The sequence below is a fragment of the Schistocerca nitens genome, chromosome 3, assembly GCF_023898315.1.
Source record: "Schistocerca nitens isolate TAMUIC-IGC-003100 chromosome 3, iqSchNite1.1, whole genome shotgun sequence".
NCBI lineage: Eukaryota > Metazoa > Arthropoda > Insecta > Orthoptera > Acrididae > Schistocerca > Schistocerca nitens.
Genome location: NC_064616.1, coordinates 531,305,407 through 531,325,578, shown reverse-complemented (window position 1 = coordinate 531,325,578; position 20,172 = coordinate 531,305,407).

Sequence of the window (20,172 nt, the reverse complement as noted above, 5' to 3'; positions counted from 1 at the left end):
TGAATATAGACATTAGCACAAAAACTGATGATAGCCAAATTGTAGAAGATATAGCTCATTTATATGAAACGGAGAGAGAAATAGTATGCCGAGAGGATAATGTACCATAGGTTTGCACCATGTGAGTCACTTAAAATTATATAAATGCTAGACAGACGGAAAAAGAGTAACTTCACACGAGAATTTAGTTGTATTAAAGGCCCAGAAATTAAAGAAAGATAAAAAAATGCACACAGATAAAACTTTTAACTTTTACTTAACTAAATAAAAATTAATTTGGTAGGAAGGTAAAAGGAGAATGATGAAGAAATGACAGAAAAGTAAAAACTAAAGTAACTCTTCTGCAAACGAAATGTGTTCTGGGGAAAGAGCAGAAAGCAAGGAGGAATATAGAGATCACCATGTGGATAGTTTGACAAAATAGTAGTAGATTCTCTCTTAAAGGTGTAGTGTGAAGGAGGAGGAAGTTTATTTTTGTGGACGAAAGGAAGTGAAGAAGTAGGAAGGGAATAGATAATTAGGTAAGAAGGAGATAGTAATTTCTGGTTTGTTCCGTCGAGGACGGTGAACAAATAATTGAGGAGATATTTTGGGGAAATATGTGAAGCATAGATGATTTATGGACGGTACCACAAATTGATATTGAAATAAAGATATCAGGGAAGTAAATATAAGAAGTTGTTAGGAAGTAATAATTAGGAAAGAGAATTGAATTATTAAGCTTAGCAAGAAACATGTTATTTCGTGGAAGGAGGTAAAAGGCAGGAAGTAAGATTGACCCAGAAAAGATTTCAATAAGGAAGAGTGTGACGAGGGAAGAAAGGAATATAAAAGTTTACTATCGAGAAAAAGGAGAAAGGGATAAGTACAACTGAGAAAAGAAATTTTTAAGTTTTAAAAGAAACGCAATAGAACAATAGAAAAAATTTTAGAAAGGGAAAGAATAGAGAAAGAAGATAAATTGTGTTTTTGAAGTTCTGTTACAGCTAACGTCAAAGTGAAGAGGTTGCTGAGAAAAAGGCGCTGGAGTCGGAGTCAAGGTGCGAAGATTTCAAAATAATATAATATACTTGCAGTAGAAAAATAATAAGCGGTAATGGGAAAAATTCACTAACGTACTAACCGTCATCACTCTTACTATCCATCTTGATGAAGATGAGGAAACCATGACCTTTATCTTAGGGAAGAATTAAACAAAATGGGGAGAAAAAAAGGATAAATAAGTAAAAATAGTGATAAGAAAAACAATTTTTGGACAGAATTAATGATACTTTTTGTACAGTTATAAAAAAATTTAATATTCGTAAAGTTTGTAACGTAACTTAAGGGATAAGGGTTATAATAAAATAAATATCGATATCAGAGGAAAAAGAGAATAGGCGCGGATGTAAAGAAAGTAAGAAAATGTAGTCGGAAACAAGCATTGTATTAGATATGAAGTCAGCAGACAAGGTGCAGCATCATTGCGGCCAGATAGACGACAGGACTGAGGAGAGCAGTTAGGCGTGGGAGGAAGGGACCTTGAGCGTGAGTGCCTGGTACGTCACCTTACGATATGACGAAAGAAGAGGCCTTGGTGAAAGCAACGTTCCTAGAGGATAACACCTCTGTAGAAAAGTTTGGAGAGCTACAACTGATCCTGGATAAAATCAACATGTACCATTAAGTTAGCTTTACTCATATGTAAGCCACGTACTAGCTTCATAACAGTGGTTTTGCGAAAGTGTTAGATACCTGACACTTCTATTGCGAACTGTTCAAAGCAGCATATGGAGAGATGAAGGATGCCCATCAAACCGGAACGGAGGCGGACGCAGTATAGCGAGGAAGAGCGGGTGTTTAAATTCACCACAGGAAGAAGAAGAGACGCGTTTCTGTAACCCAACTTGCAGACTCGCTGAAACCGTTATCAGACCATACGGGATGCAACAACTGCCAAACTGTTCCTGAATACTCATGGGACGAAGCAAGAAAACGATGGAAGGCTGTCTAATCTATCTAGATGAACAACTGAATACAATAAAAGAACACACCACAATTTCAAAGAAGATGCCATAAGAACGGATTAAACGATAACTGGGTTCCGTAGGTCTTCAGTCCAAATTCTCGATCCAGAGAAGAACGAAGACACAAGTGAGAAGACAGCAAGATGCACCAAGAACAGCAAATGCAACGCAGAAGATTTGGAAGAAAGAAGAGCCTGGACCAGAAGAGATCAAGAAACCTTTTGAAATCCCTTCCCATACAAGACCAGTGTTACATTTAACTGATCTAGCAATACAAAAATGCGATGACTACTCATATGAAAACCTGGAGACGAATAGACCATTGATGAACCGACATCAAGATACGTCAAATGAAGAAGAAAAGTTTATGCTGCCAAGAACATATCCCCAATACAACGTCGCCATCAACACATGCGAAATGGAACAAAGGCAACCATGCATTCACGACACGCTCAGACCTTCAGTAACCTTTCTCCCTGCCGACCATCATTCCATGCTCAGCGGAGACGCGGCGAGGCGCATGCCGACCGTCATACCATGTTCGACGGAGGCCCGTCGAAACACACGAGAAACCAGGAGAAAATTTTAATGAACCGTGTTAAAGATGTAGGAGAAAGAACTGTCTGTGACAGACTTAGTGTCCGAATAAAGGGAAATAAGAAAAATTTTTGCAATCGTATTTAAAAACATTTGCATTCAAAGACTTTTATGTGTTAGCAACAGATTCTCATTTGCGATGCGTGTAATAATTTTTATCTTGGCACAACGATAATATTTCCTAGTAGTTCATATTTTTTAACATGTTTTAATTAAGAAAACCTAAAGTTAACATTTTGGAAAGATTAAGATTCTACTGTGTGATAGGTTTCTCAAAAAGAGAGGACAGATAAATATAAATAGGTTTAGGTATCACATGACGTCTGTTTAAGTTTTGTAAAGTAAGTAATAGGATCAGAAATTTAATATGTTTGTATAAGTCAAATTTGAAAATTATTGTAAAGTTATAATGCATATATTTAAGATTTTGGGGGATATAAACATGTTCATGAATGGGATTATGCCTGTAAAGTCATGGGAATCATTTGGTTGAGTTTAAAATAAGTCATACAACTTTATTATAAGAAATGAAACTTTCTTAGATTATGATTGATATAAAAGCTGGAGATTATGAGGGAAGATAATCTTAAATGATGGTTTCCTCAACTTCAATACATATCCACCAACATTTAAATAAATTAGGCAAGCAAAAAAAAGATCAGTCTCAAAACTTAAATTTTTAGAGATGATACAAATTTAAAGATAAGCTCCAATTGTTTGTATTTAAATTGAAATTAAAATGTAGACAACTACATTGAAAGAAAAGGGTCTTAGACGAGTTAAATAGAATTGTATAAAAATCAGAAAATTAGACAGAATGTTAAATTTTGAAAGAAAAAAGAACATAACTGAAGAGCTCAAATCTGTAGACGTGAAATCACGTACAATGTGAAATAGAACGATAACAAGACTAGATCGAACCACTGTCTAAGGTATACAAAATATTAAAATAGGAAGTTGGTCAGTAAACAGGTCAATTGGCACAGTCAGCAGTTGTAAAGAATTTTGCACTGACTTCAATCAATTTCTCAGCCATTGATTGACCCAGCGCAAAACTGAACACAGAAGGAGGAGGATATGTAAGGTGGCAGAATCAATGAAGGTCAATTTCGCATCTTACATAAGAGTTTTATACATCGTAATGGGAAGATGAATATGACACCTAACTTACTTTGGCGTAATGAGCAGATTTGCCTACAAGTATGTAATGCATAAGGGATGACACTCAATCGACGGTATTAACACACCACTACTATATAATGCATGTCAATGAGCGGAAGGTGAAACAAGCAGCGAGAGGAAACGTTTTGTGTGGAAGCAGGCAGACGCAGAGGCTGCACCCTGGGAGGCGCTACAAATGGTTCAAATGGCTCTGAACACTATGGGACTCAACAGCTGTGGTCATCAGTCCCCTAGAACTTAGAACTACTTAAACCTAACTAACCTAAGGACATTACACACATCCATTCCCGAGGCAGGATTCGAACCTGCGACCGTAGCAGTCGCGCGGTTCCGGACTGAGCGCCTAGAACCGCTAGACCACCACGGCCCGGCTGGAGGCGCTACAGAAGGCTCTTAATGGGGCGGCGGGGGTGGGGGGGTGGGGGGTGGGGTGTCTCGCTGCGAGTCAGCGACCAGACAATTGACGCATACTGCAGGACGAGTAACAGAAAGAAGCTTTAGAAAACTGCGCTTCGGAATTCCAAATGGATACGAACAAAACCAGTGACGCATTCAATCACGTGAACTGCAAGTGGTACACACATGATAGACACATGTAACTTTTTAGGCGTCTGGAGCAGGCACAAAACCTCCGATTGGCGGAAACGCACCAGGAAGGCGTAAAATGCCGAGATTTCAATGCAGTTTAATGGTAGGACCCTTGCGATTGGTAGAGAGTGTTTCCACAAAATAAGAGGACCGCTCCTATTGGTCGAAAAAAGACGTAACATGGAGAACGGAAGAACCCAGGTGGGGAGAGAGTTCGGCTACAAGAAAGATGAGAGCGAAATTTTTGGAGACTCTTCTTTGAACTGGCGTCAAATGCAGAATGGAGCACATAACTCTCTGTATGTCACAGAGGAGAAATTGTGTGAACACTGCGTTCACAGCAGCTGACCTCCAGCTAGAAATTAGCTGTACCATCCTTGAGCTCCACCCGTGGAGAAACGAACCAGCTAGTTAGTTAATTGTTCTTGTGAGAACTGAAAGGGCATTTTAATATGCATTCTGCTCCAGCCATGCACGAGTATATCGCCATAGTCTGAGACTAGGGTTGAGTTCATGTTTTCTCGCATATCGGGAAACATAGGGAGAGTTTCTGCTGGAAAATTCAGCAAAAGTCTAATTAGATTTTATAGGAATTTCAGTGAGCGAGAGTAGCTAAACTTGTTGGTTCACCAGCTTGCGTCCACTGTAAACTCGAGCGACCTTGGGTAGTCTTTTGCTCAACTTGTCACAAAACTAACCATACTCTGTAGACTTGATTGTCATCCTAAAAATAGTACCGAACTTTAAACCGGAATCGGATGATTTATCGCATTAGGCCTACTGGCCACCATCATAACATAATTGTAAGAATAATTTTGCAAAGAAAGTTCTAGTTACAATTTAATATTGTTGTGTTTATAATTATTTAACTTTCTGAGAGTTACAATTTAATACTGTTGTGTTTAGGCTTAGTTCACTTTCAGAGGCCAAGGTGCTTTATTTTGACAACTGTCTTAACATTGTCACATTGTAAACTGTATAAAACCATGTATTTCCGTGATAAAAGTGCAATATTAAGCAATGTCATTACAGCTTACACAGTTGTGTTCAGTCATAGAATAAGAAACCACCTAACCATAACCTTACACTGGTGGTGGTGCTATGAGAAAACAGCTCAGGTAAACAAAAGAAATGGTGCAAATGGCTCTGAGGACTACGGGACTTAACATCTTAGGTCATAAGTCCCCTAGAACTTAGAACTACTTAAACCGAACTAACCTAAGGACATCACACACACCCATGCCCGAGGCAGGATTCGAACCGGCGACCGTAGCAGTCCCGCGGTCCAGGTAAACAATGCAGAAAGAGTTTATTAAAGAACACATAAACGTAAAGCTCCTTCTAGGAGTGAGTCATGTACAAGAAATGTTTGTGGTCGATTGTGGTTTTCAATGATTTGAAACAAGTTCATAATTTGTCAGATGGCCCCAATAAATTACAGAGTCAGAGTTTGCATTCACTGTGCAGTAGACAAGTTACAACACGAAGTAACGGCGACAGCCAGAACCAAAGTCCATTGCAGTCTCCCATGTAGAGATATCCTGACAATACCTGAGGTAGTCACTGGCTAATCCATTTGCGGTGACGACTAATGATAGCACGGCGTCGGAGATTCCGATGATTTCCTTAACGGGAGCTCTGATTGATGGACGTCTGCTGTGGTCGGCACCTGGCCCAGAGGACTCGAAGGAAGGAACTAGCCTGGCCCAGCTTGGCACCGACCTAAATAGCCTGACAATATCAGGACACAGATGGATCTATTTGCGGACGTGTGACCACGTGGAAGCAAGCAGGTCCACAGGGCCAGCGACCTCTGGTCACATTCACACTGGTGCCTGTCGGCCCTGCGACCACGTGAGGTCTCTGTCTGCCAAATTGTAAAAAAAATGTGTGTAAAAACATAATAATATGTTCGTAACAAATAAGTCAGAAACCTAAAAAACTATGGTTTGTGGGTCTTTTGCTAATTGATATGTCTTTATAACAATTTAAGTTATGGTACTAACGGAGAAATATTTAGAACGAAAGGAAATGGTACAGCCAATTATTGAAATTAAAGTTGGCAAAGAAATGGTAGATGCACTTCTAGATTTAGTCAGTAACGTGTCAGCAGTGTCAGAAAGTTTTATGAACATGATCAAAAATAGGAAACTAGTAATCTTCCCGGTCACTAGCGTTCAGATTAAAACGGCAGTTCGTGGTAAGAGTAAACCAATAAGACAACAAATACTTTTAGAATTTAAATGTGGAGAAAATAAATTCGAGATAGAATGTTTTGAAGTGAGTGGTCCAGTAAAGGAGGTAACTTTAGGAACCGACTCCCTGTGCAAATACAATACTTCGCTTAAATGTGTAGGGAAATGCCTACAGCCGGCCGAAGTGGCCGTGCGGTTAAAGGCGCTGCAGTCTGGAACCGCAAGACCGCTGCGGTCGCAGGTTCGAATCCTGCCTCGGGCATGGATGTTTGTGATGTCCTTACGTTAGTTAGGTTTAACTAGTTCTAAGTTCTAGGGGACTAATGACCTCAGCAGTTGAGTCCCATAGTGCTCAGAGCCATTTGAACCATTTGAAATGCCTAGAATTTGAATTTCAGAATGAAAAAGGGCAAGTAAAATTTAAAAGACGTTTAACAGGTGAAAATCAGATTGCTCATCCCATAGTTTCTGAGGGTTGGAGTGAGGAAAACGATATGCATAACAGAATTAAGGAAGTGACTGATGCAGTCAAGGATATATCAGAAGGAGAAAAGAGAGAGTTGTGTGGGTTGTACCACTACGAGGACGTATTCTCAGATCGACCTGGTAAAGTTACCGATTTCGAGTACTCTATAAAAGTGAAACGTCACGAACCAAAAGAGTGCAAACCGTATGTAATACCTATAGCTGATCCGGGTGCCGTTAGAGTTCGATTAAAACAAATGTTGGATTGGGGTATAGTCGAACAATATAGGAACAATTACTATAATCCTATCATTGTTGTTAAAAAACGTGATAACTGTCAGAATTGTATTAGTTGCGAGAAAAATAAATAAAGTAATTGTAAGGGAATTAGACCAGCCTGGCAATATGGAGGAACTGCTGCAGAATTTTGATAATATCAATTTAATGTCCATTGTTGATCTGACTTCGAGATTTTGGCAGATCCCGTTGGCAGAGGAAAGCAGATGGTACACTTCTTTCCGTTTTGAAGGACGAAGCTACCGGTTTAGGGTAGTACCATTCGGACTTACAATTTCTGTGGCAGTTTTGGTAAGAGCGTTGAGTCATGTCCCGGGGGAGATTCTAATGACTAAACTTGTGATATACGTAGATAATATATTGATCGCTACAGAAACGTGGAATGAGCATTGTCGAGTTTTGTAGGAGGTACTCATGGCTCTGAGACAAGGTGGATTGACTTTAAAGCTAGCAGAATGTAAGTTTGTTCGAGCATAAATTCAATTCCTGGGGCATATCCTTACTTCGGAAGGAATTTTACCTAGTTCCGAAAAATTAAAGTTCATTGCCGAATGTAATAGACCCAAAAGTAGGTTCAAAAATGGTTCAAATGGCTCTGAGCACTATGGGACTTAACTTCTGAGGTCATCAGCCGCCTAGAACTTAGAACTACTTAAACCTAACTAACCTAAGGACATCACACAAATTCATGCCCGAGGCAGGATTCGAACCTGCAACCGTAGCGGTCTCGCGGTTCCAGACTGTAGCGCCTAGAACCGAACGGCCACCCCGGCCGGCCCAAAAGTAGGAAACAACTGAAGTCATACTTCTTGGGCTTGTGCGGTTTATACAGAAAATTCTTCGGAGGGGGGATTAATATTCCGAATTTAGGAAAATTGTTGAAGAAAATGCAGCTTGAAGGTGGACCGAGGAATGTGAAACGGAATACCAGGGTAGAAAGGATAAATTGTGCAATAGTAAGATGTTGTACTACCCAGATATGAATCTCCCTTTCTATTTAGTGTCGGACAGTTCGGGCTATGGAATAGGTTGTGAGCTATATTAGGAAAAGCTAGTCAATGGAAAAATAGAACATCGTAGTGTGGCATTCTCCAGCCGCATGCTAAATAAGCACGAGCGGGGATACAGCATATCGGAGAAGGAGATGCTCACGATCGTGCATGGATTTAAGGAATTCCGCATGTATTTAGAGGGCAGAAAAGTGACAGTGTTGTCGGACCACAAGGCTCTGAGTTATCTGCAGGACTGCAGAATAATGAACGACCGCTTAATGCGTTGGGCAATGTTCATGCAGCAATTCGAATACGAAATCCGCTACATCAAGTGTACAGAAAATTGTGTTGCCGATGCTCTGTCCAGATTACCAGTGAGGGCGGAAGACGATGGAAGGGAGAAGTCGAACGAATTTAAGCTACTGTATATGAAGGGGGTAGCGGGGAGAAAGAAGTTCTTGTGGTCTGCAAAGATATGCGGCGAGCACAAAACGACGATCCTGAACTGAAACACATTAATGTGACTTTCGACAGCCGGCTGCGGTGGTCTCGCGGTTCTAGGCGCGCAGTCCGGAACCGTGGGACTGTTACGGTCGCAGGTTCGAAACCTGCCTCGGGCGTGGATGTGTGTGATGTCCTTAGGTTAGTTAGGTTTAAGTAGTTCTAAGTTCTAGGGGACTGATAACCACAGCAGTTGAGTCCCATAGTGCTCAGAGACATTTGAACCATTTTGACTTTCGACAGCAAGGGATACGAGAAAGTACGCAAATATTTTAAGATGCACAATGGAGTGTTATTCCGGCAGAAAGATGAAGAGACGGACAAATGGAGACTGTGTTTTCCCAGTAGGTATGTGGAACAGTTAATAGACTACGTCCATTTAAGTTATGGACATAACGGGGCAGAAAAGTAAGTAACCTGACCAGACGGGTCCGCGAGCAGCTGGCGGCATGCGACCGTTGCCAACAGGTCAAATACTGCACGACCGCGTAACAGGGGGGAAATGCAAAGCATTATACCTACTAAAGTGGGCGAGTTACTGGCTGAGGACAATTTTGGCCCACTACCCACACGACGCAGTGGCATGAAGTACACTCTTTGACATAAAACTTGACCGGCGGCCGGCCGCTTCAGAGGCTAAGTCCGCGCCGATCGCGACATGGGACAAAAAAACTGGCCAACTCGCTAATTCTCTAAGTCCGGTTATCTGCACAATCTGGCAACACTGTAGACTGCGGCACTTCCTGGAGGAAAACTTGTCCCATGATAGAAAAACTCTAGGCTGATTACGCCTGTGGTCTAGCGGTAGCGTGCGTTGTTTCTGTTCATAATGTCAGTGGATCGAGAGCAGCTGGCATAAAATATTTTTATAGCCTCTTCTGTCTGAATGCTGAAGACGTGAATGTAACGGTAGTGCAGATTCAATCTATTTCGCTTTGTGACACACCGATATCAAAATTTTATCCAGTAACGATTTTGCGGCAGATTTCCTGCAGACTGTCCTCCTCTGGACGCCGTATGCGGCAAAGCTCCGGGATCCATTTGCTGGCTACTGGCAGCGGCCGTGGCGACAGCAGCGGCGCTGCACTGCCCCGTTCTTTATCGAAAGCGCCTGCTACCGCTCATCGCTTTTGATGATTTAAAACGCTTTATTATTAAATGTTGCTCCACAGAAAATTTCTACAATTTCCATTCACGCTCAAAAGCAACGGAGACAGACGCCCTGATTAGTAGGCGGGTATTATATTACATTAGTCGGCAAGAGCTGAGTATGGCCCGAAATTAATTTTATAGACTGGGACGAAATTAAACCACCTCACTACATTCTATGAATTTATAAATGCTTCATACCTCGTTTCTTTTCCTTTCAAACTCAATTATTTGTGCAACTTTTGGTCAATGTTTGGATGTTTTCGTCAAGCCAGAGTGAGCGTCTGTGGTGTAAAGTGTATTACAGTTCTTGTTTCATTCCATATGGTAAGTCTATGCGATAAACTGTGTGAATACCTTGCAATGCATGCTCTGTAGCAGTGCAGGAACACTGCACATTTGGAGTTCCATGTATGGGTTCATGAAGTATTTATTGTTGATCGGAAGTGATAGTTAAGGTCATCAGATTTAAACCAGAAAAATTTGTCGTTTTGAAGGTTTCAGAGAACGGAAAGGAATTGCTAACGCCGGTGTTAGAAAACGTCTACAGTTAAATGCTATTGCAAAAATTTAGAAGAAGGGAACTATATTAATGAACATGTGCACTTCATAAACAACCTTCTGACGTGTTAGACCTATATGACGAACAAAGCTCAAATTTATATCGTTGACAGTCGGTTTGAATCTTTTCAGGGTCTATTTTACAGTGAAGCACCTTGGAATTTGCAAAGCAGAAATCCATGATATTAACTGAATTTACTAAGTCGAAATCGGACGAAGATTGATGTTTAAAGGCATTCTTCAGATTTCGCATAAGAAATTTTTACTAGCAGTTTGCAACTCCATTAATTAAAATGGAAAATAAAAGGTTGTAGTCAGCGGCTTCTACCGTGATTCGAACTGCTATGTCTTATAGTAGAAGCACTGCAACGCACAAGGAAACCTCTGAGCTAACGACACACTGGCGGCCAGAGGCGGAATATAGTCACTGCGATGTTGCCTGAGCCTCAAAACGCAACCTTAAACACACGAACAGAGGAGGTGGAGATTACTGTTTTAACGTCCCGTCGACAACGATGTCATTAGAGACGGAGCACAAGCTCGGATTAGGGAAGGATGGGGAAGGAAATCGGCCGTGCCCTTCCTAAGGAACCATCCCGGCATTTGCCTGAAGCGATTTAGGGAAATCATTGAAAACCTAAATCAGGATGGCCGGGCGCGGGATTGCACCGTCGTCCTCCCGAATGCACACACAAACAGGTGTTACTTATGTGAAGAACGCCGTTCTTGGAGTCCAGAAATTAAATAAACTTTCTAATTGTGTCATCTTGCAGTGGATTATATCGTACGAGTCTTCGATGTGGAAAACGAATGTCAAGTGAATTTAGCGAGGTAACGCCGACCTACACCCGGAAGTAAATGCACTATCAGAGTGTTGACAAATACTTGCTACGACGCTGCCATTTCTAGGCTCTCTGACGAGGCAGCTCTTCAGCGAAATGCTTGCCGTGATTCTCCGATACGGTTCTTCAGAGTGGAGACGCGCGCGCACGTTTGGTTTTTATGCGGCGTTCTCCCCTGATGGTTTCTGACGTCGCCTTGTGGGCTATTTATACATATGAGACATTCAATTATCATTAATCCAGAATCATACAAGTTTCAGCTTCCGGCGTGGAAGAAGGCTGTTGACGCCGACATTATATCATTTCAACGTAGGGAAAGCAAAACGGATCATTCAATGTTTCTCATTCAACATAAAGCATGTGAGATAATTTTCCGTAACGTTCATAATCATCTAAAAATACAAACGAAGTAAAAATACACCGGAAGCTTATTCGAATTGAATATAACGCTTTGCACCTCGATGTCGAATTTGTCCACTTGCAATCTTTTGCAGCATACACATAGAATGTCATGATTACCACGAGAATGAAGAAATATGTTGGTAAGGATGGAAGCAAGAAGAGACGCAGTCAACAAATATTCTATTCCTCATGGCATTCATTTCATTTGACACGTAAGAAGAGGTAAAGCGGGAATTTACTTTCGTTAACACGAAAGATATGCCGCACATATTGATAACGAGGAAGTCTGCGTCTTCATACGTTTCCTCCTTGAAATCTGTATGCTCTATTATATACTAAGTAGCCCGATCATTGTTTCAGTAATGTTACCCTCTTGTTTGACCCCTTAACGATGAACAGATTCCAAATGCATGTCTCCCTTCCTGGGTTGTTTTTTGTGTTTTATTGCTTGGAATTCCTGAAGCAGACCACTGTGCCTTCCCCCCTCGTGGGTTAGGTCTCAAAACTAAACCGCTTTGTATCCAATGGCATAATTTATTCAGACAGCATCAGCATAAGACTATCAAACAAAGCCTTCCATTTACAGTTGCAGCACTCTAACCAGCACTGACCAAAGTGTAATCCACGGTCATGGTCCTAAATTACCAGCTGTCTGCTGCTGTGGCAAAGTCCGTACTACACTTTCGATTCCGCAGCACCATTTTATCTGGTAACACTGTGTAGTTGCACAGTTGTGCTACCAGGTCTGTCCTCACACTGTCAACTTTACGTATCTCACTTCTCCTGTAGCGTAGATCACGAGGAGCCGAAGTAAATGAGTGTATTCTGCATGACGTAACATTCAGTACTCCCTTCTTTCATAGCCACTCTTCATGTGCATCGATACCAAATAGGAATGCGAAAACTCTTGCGAGTGAGAGAATGACAATAACAATCGTAACAAGAACAAGCAAATAATGAATGATGTTTATTCCAACGCAGAACGAGAATGGCTTTAAATATAAAAATCTGTATCTATATCTATATCCATATCTATTGATCTTTGAGTTGGCACAATGCAAATATATTCTTAGCAATTAGTTACTGAATTTAGTTCTGGATGTTTGCAGAGAAAAGGAAAAGTCGGTACTTCTCGCTAGTATAATATAATGTGAACCAGCAACTACCCTTTCCTTAGAACACGACTCAAGCAGGTCCTCAAGTAGGTAGCAAGGCACTACTGCATTCTGTTCCCTGACAGTGCTCTGACGACGGTTAATGCAGATAGTTCCGATTATGAAATACAAAACGTATTGCAGGTTAGTTCCTAGGATAGTAACATTAAATTTGCGTTGTAGACGGCACATGAACGTGACGACTATCCATATTACTCATCAATATAAAAAGACAATATTTTGGGAATTTAGCAGGATTACTCAAAATGAATTCTGAAATTGGGTGACTGACTGCACAGGTGCTAAACGTCGTCAAGAGTATACGATGTCCTAATCGCATTAGGAATATGAAGATCGTCTTCGACAGCTCGCAACTTTCACATTGCTATCTCCACCCTACTCCAGACAGCCCTCGGTGGAGTTGCACTACGTTGCCGATGTTATGGAAGGCCTTCAAACCGACAACACACCACATATTGAAAAATACAAGCGAATTCTCTTGCAGCGTAAGCTTATTGTAAGTAATCTAAAAATTATTGGAGAGGAACATTGTCCTATTAAAAAAAAGTAAAATGTTACACACTGTTGACGTCAAACGGACATTATCTATGTCCTGTCTTGTGTCCTACTCATCTATAATATCAAGTGTACTATGAAAATGATTATATATAATGGATGATAGGGTGATGCATTGATACCAGATGGCGGTGGCCGGCCGGTGTGGCCGTGCGGTTCTAGGCGCTTCAGTCTGGAACCGCGTGACCGCTACGGTCGCAGGTTCGAATCCTGCCTCGGGCATGGATGTGAGTGATGTCCTTAGGTTAGTTAGGTTTAAGTAGTTCTAAGTTCTAGGGGACTGATGACCTTAGAAGTTAAGTCCCATAGTGCTCAGAGCCATTTGAACTATTTAACACAAAATGACATTAAAAATTAAAGTTATTCACGAGCAGCTAGTTGAGAATATGTATGAACATTAAATGGCACGACGAACTGAAATAATATGACAAAGAGTTCAGCGCTCACTGGGAATAGAGCCCCACACATATCGTTGTTGACTACACACAAAGAGACGTCAGCTACCGAATTTTTATCCACCAGCTGCTCAGAATAGCATCTTGAACTTACAGTCATCTCGCAAATAGTTCTGTGTCTCACTGGGAGTTAAAAACGTCAGATATCGTTAGTGTTGACAACGAATGAAAATACATTAAAAATCAAAATTATTATCCACCAGCAGATAGGTGTTCTCATGATAGAGCTTGATAATACATAATTAAATCTTTAGTGCCGGGCCAGGATTCGATCCCATTCACGCGTAATATGTGAAGGTGTTGAGGAATCTGCAGTTCTGAACAAACAACAAATTGTAGCCGAGCTGTATTGCCACGAAGGGATCAAATTCCGCGTTAAGGGCGTCTGAGTTGCATTCCCAGTTTAGAACCAATTTTTTCGACATACAGAAGCTCAAATAAAAGATGGAATAAGTGTCCTGTGACCATACATAGCGTTTGTGTCGTCACTTGAAATAAATAACTAGTATAAGAAAGGTTACTGGTGATAGAGTTTCTACATGTCGCCACTCCAGACTTTATTGTGGTTCAACCTACCGTCTACTTGGTAAAGAAGGAATATCATCTTTAATGTGAATTTTCAGACCACGCAGCCATTATATCTCCTTCACTTGGTGTAGCCAGGAGAGAATGGAATCTGTCTCTCCCTATCCAAAATCATTGACGGAAGTGGGAATCGAACCCAGACCATAGGTATAACAACCTACCATCCGTCCAACAGACCACGAAATCCTCTTCTCTGCGAGTCATTTTTCTATCGTAACGCAGTTGCGCCACACTGGATGAGAATTCTGACACACAGGCTCCCTGTAGTAATTTGCAGCATGTTCAGTAAATTCATTTACTTGGTTGACCGAATCACCATGAACTAGCTGCCTCGGCTACCCAGTGCATACATTCGACTATTTTGTAATCACAGAAATAAAATCACGTAACTGCCACCTACACACAACTGCCAACAGTGTAGGATGCAGAAGTTTAAATAGGAAGTGTTCCTTTCCACTTGAGCTATTCTATTGCGCTATCTGTTACTAGAAAACGTCGTTCAGTCCAAAAGAAAAGCTGTAACTGTTTGTCTCTCAGAAGTCAAGACCTGGCCATATGCATAATCTCACAGTGCTGTGGAATCCAAAAGTTCTGGAGGAATAGTTGCCGAGCTCTGGAGCTGCTGTAGCTACGTGTCAGCTTGTAGCATAGATAAGATGTCGCGAGTTCGAATACATTCAGTGCTACATTTTTTAAAACGCGATTCTGCTCTCTGCTGAAGGTATCAATCTAATGGAACTTTGAACATAATTCCCTTCACTTCTCAACCCAAAGTAGTCGCATGTGGAAAAAGGGCTAACTACTGTGACATTTTGTTCTATTCAGGTTTAATAGACAGCAGGCAGCAGATGCATCTCGAAGATGTGCAGGGAGAGCGCATCGTGCCATAATATGTCAGAAAAGTATTTTCTACATTAGCCGTCGTGTGGTAGTGATATTTTATTCTTCTTCAAACTTTGTTTGACAGCTTTAACTCAGAACAAGTTTTCTACATGCATGTAATCAATAAACTGCATGTGCATTGTCAGACTGTCATAGGTAACATCAGAGAATTCTCATATATCGTTGATGTTTAATTTCTCTCTCATGTTTACTATTGTTTTAACAACACTAAAGGAAACCTTACGAAAATTGTGCACTGTATTATAAGAAATGAAATAAAACTAACCATGATAACCTTACGACGAAAGTATCTGTACACAAGCATGCCTCTATCGACACGAATTAGTAAAATACTACTCACTTAGATTTTGATTGGGTCTGTGTTTAATTGGTATGCTGTGTCATACTCAAGAGGTATGCAACTGTGGCATTTCATAAATATAGTTACGTATTCCTAGAAACCCAAAATTCGCTTGGCAGCAGCGGAAAGAGGCCTTACCTGTTGTGCAGCATTGTAAGTTTTTCAACATTGCACTATGAGCTGAAAGCATTTTCTTGCGATTTCCTTATTGATGTTTGATCTGACTGCTTGTAGCTCTTTCACAGAAGGGATAAAAACGTTACAGTCAGTGAGACTGGAACTGCGAACCGCAACAGACGCTTTTTCACAGGTCAGCACGTTACCACAGAGCTGGCGAGGGGGTGTGGGTCTTAGCTTCCTATTACGAAGGCAATAGTAACTAGAACTCGTAAACCGCTATTTGAAGGTCGAGATTAGTTGTGGTTTCCACCTGCAACGACTTTCCTGGGCTGAAAACCGTAAATTTTCAATCTCTTGTTACCCTTCAAGCGATAATAACTCAGATTATTCAATGGAAATGACAGGTAAAATCAAGTGAACTTTGAGGCTTAATTCCGTGCACACCAGGAAGTAACTCGTCGATCACAGAGTTGCCAAACATACGTTGCCTTGTTGCCAAATCTCAGTTACAGTACCAGCAGGAAGAAGACGAACCGATGTGATCCTACAGCGGTCTGGGAAGTGACCATAGCTGGTGTCTCCAAGTCGCGGCTGCTACGGCCTGGAATACGTAATGCGTCTGATTCGCTTTCTGTAACTAGGTTTAGGGACTGGAGCGTAGTTACTAATAATACTCAGAACTGACTGCAAACTGAGCATCATAAATCAGTAACTCTCATTGTTGTTTTTATATTTCTTTCGTAAGTGTACTCAAAACTAAGAAAGTCATTCACAGGCGTTTTCGTGCCTCGCCGATAGTCGAGCACAACATACAAATAAAAATAAAAAAGAATGTGTGTGTGTGTGTGTTTGTGTGTGTGAGAGAGAGAGAGAGAGAGAGAAATAAAAAGCAATGAGAGAGAGTGTAAAAAATTGTTGTAAAGAAATTGAATCATGGTATTTAAAGAACTCTTTCATTAAAATGACACGTTCCACATCATTACGAAATGTCGTATTCATGATCTATGGAACAAGAGTTAATCTAATGTAATCTAATCTAATCTAATCACATCATATTGATGATTAGCCATGAAGAGTCATGAATTACCGAAATTTTGGCCAATACCAGTAACCAAATCTAAACTTGAAAATAAAAGACGACAATTTTTGTAATAAACCGTGACTCCTATCAAGACCCTTTCGTCCCTGTTATGTAACCACGAAAGATGTCTGATATACCTCCATTCTGAAGTAACAAAGTGTGCATGCATTTAAAGATGTAGTGCATGATGTGAAGTTCTGTGACGGAGCTACGAACCCAACACGTAATCCGATTGTTAGCTAAGAAAAATCAAATGTTACGTATCGGTTTTTCTTACGAGCCGCTAGGTGTCTGAATCTAAAATAAGGATACAAACTTTTGTGCCTAAGCGACAATCGAACTGCACACCTACCGTGCATCCACGAATATAGCTTAAGTATCAGTTGCTTACTCATGAACAGTAAGATGTGTGCGTGTTTGACCAGAAATAACGACACCTGTTGCGATTGTTGGAAACACATGAACAGACATTGAAATTGCGCGTTAATTTTCACTAGCAGGTGGGTGTGCACTTGATAAAGCTAGAAATGAAATTATGAATATTTTTGTACTGGATCAGGTTTCAGACCCACATACTTACCTTTGGAGGAGACCTAGAGAAGATTGCAGTCTTGGGAAAAGGAACGAAATGACTGAACTATACTGTTCCGAGAGATTCAGATCCTCGAAAGAGGAGATACGAATTCGAATCACAGTCCAGCACCAAATTTTTAAACGTCTCTAGTTCAATCAAGTACAAGTAAAATAAGAGCCCTGTCCCTTTAAATGGCTATCGGTTCATCAAATAAAATAAAATTTCCTAATGTAAGTAAGCTTACTGGCGACTGTATTTCTGTTTACCATGACTTCCGCTGTGTCATTTCCCAACGTAAACCGGCTCTTCCCAGTTGGTAATGAAGGAACGTGATGTTTAATGCGGATTCTGGATTATAACGTCTTTCTCTTGAGGTTACCAGAGGTAAAATAAATCTGTTTGTGCCTCTTAAAAGTAAATGCCTGAACCCACGCATTGCACCTGTGATAGCTCGTTCCACCATACCATTGTGGCCACATTACCCAGCCCCAAGAGTGTGCTGTAACGGATGATGTGCTTAGCTTACAAAATTAGTCACGGTGGAAAAAATGCGAGTCTATTAAATGGTCAAGTAGAAGCAAGCTTCTGACGCAGAGATTATGCTATTCTCATGTCAGCAGGATGTAAAGACTCTTCTAGGCATCATAGGCTGGATGTGAAGCCATTTCGATTTTTCACAAACTCAGCAAATTTCTTAGTTCGAGAAAATCCACTGTGAAGTGTGAAGTTGCCGGATAATTCGATTATTACTGTTATTATTACTATCATTTTATTCATACCGCTGCTGTAACACAAGTGCTTGAACATCATTTAATGCCTTTTGGTCACTATAGATGTAGTTTCCCAAGAACAGGTTCTTTCCCTGTCTACGGAATCCTTTTCATGTTAATATCAAACACCAGCAATTACTCGTAGATTACTTTAAAACTGAAGTAATTGACGAAGACGTTACTTGGTAACAAAAACGCACTGCCTTTCTTCATTTACTTTCGCCTAGAAATGGCTATCGAGTACTGACAAACCAAAAGGCAAGAGATCTTACTGCCTTCCGATATACGTTGCTGTTAGTTCTTCCACATGATTTGGTCGACATGACCTGTTTCAAGTTGTGTATGACAGACAGTGTTTTAGAAAATCTATTGTTTCCCTTTGAAATAAACAGAAGTATTTTCATTCTAAGCTGTCCAAGTACAAAATTTTCGCAATATTAGTTCAAATTTAATATTCGCTTCTATAATGTAGGAACGTATTTCACAGTCGCAAAACTCGCATCCGAAACGTTGACCTTACACTTAGTCGCTGACCATACATTCTAGCTCAGAGTGACACCAGTTTAAATAACCTAAAGTAGCGAAGACTGTTTGCCAGTGCTCTTTCTCACCGGAAAAGACGCAAATCACTCATTTGGCTCCATAAGTACACTGTAACAGTAATTTCTGTGTGAAATGTGTCAGTAAGCTTTTGCCTTCCAACCGGCAAAATACGGCAGAGTACGGCCGGTAAACAATTCACAAACCACGATTTAGTGCCAATAAGACGATTTCTTTAAACATTGTCGAAGCTGAGGGAATTTAGTTTCTGCTTAAATCGTCTTAAGCAGCAACGTTCACAGATATCTCAAATAGGAAAAAGCTGAATATCCAGGTACGAAGGTTGTAAAACAAACTTCCCACAGTTTGTGTCAGGTTGATCTTTTCGTCTGATAACACTGCTTAAGTATTTTGTCTAAGAGGTATCACAAGTAGTATCCCTGTAGCTGTGGGAATCATTGGTTGAAAACGAGTTTAACACCAATGGGTACAGTGCTGCTAAATTTTCACAATTATTATCAACCTAAGTCTGAGTTCATCCACAAACTGAGGCGTATTTATAATATTGGAGCTAGACTGTGTATCCTTGTCTTTCTTGAGTGGTCATTGGAAGGCGTTTACACACACGTATACAATACTATGAATACTTCGAACGCTATGGTTAACGTTGCTCTCGTAAACTACTTTTTTTTTAAATTCTTCTGGGTCTTCAGCGTGCAATAAGTGTTGTAGATACAGTCTCAGACCAAAAAATTGACCGCCGAGTCGTTCACGTAAGGTGGACAATACAGTCGTGCTCCTCTCAGAATTCTATGTCTGGCAATATGCTCGATCTAGCAACATGTAGACTGCGGCACTTCCCAGAGGAAGTCTTGACTCCAGTCTTAGTACATTACTCTTGACTACGACCGTAGTCTTGAGGTAAAACGCGAGACCATCTAATATGATATTGTAGATTCGCTTGAATTACACTCATAGCTTCAGCACCGAGAGAAAAGGGGCGATAAAAATTTTGTCGATATGTGCTTTCGGTCGCCAGACGTCATATTAGCTGGTCTCGCGTTTTACCTGAAGACTACGGTCGTGTTCCAGCAGCGGTATGAATAAAATGATAGTAATAATAACAGTAATAATCGAATTATCCGGCAACTTCACACTTCACAGTGGATTTTCTCGAACTAAGAAATTTGCTGAGTTTGTGAAAAATCGAAATGGCTTCACATCCAGCCTATGATGCCTAGAAGAGTCTTTACATCCTGCTGACATGAGAATAGCATAATCTCTGCGTCAGAAGCTT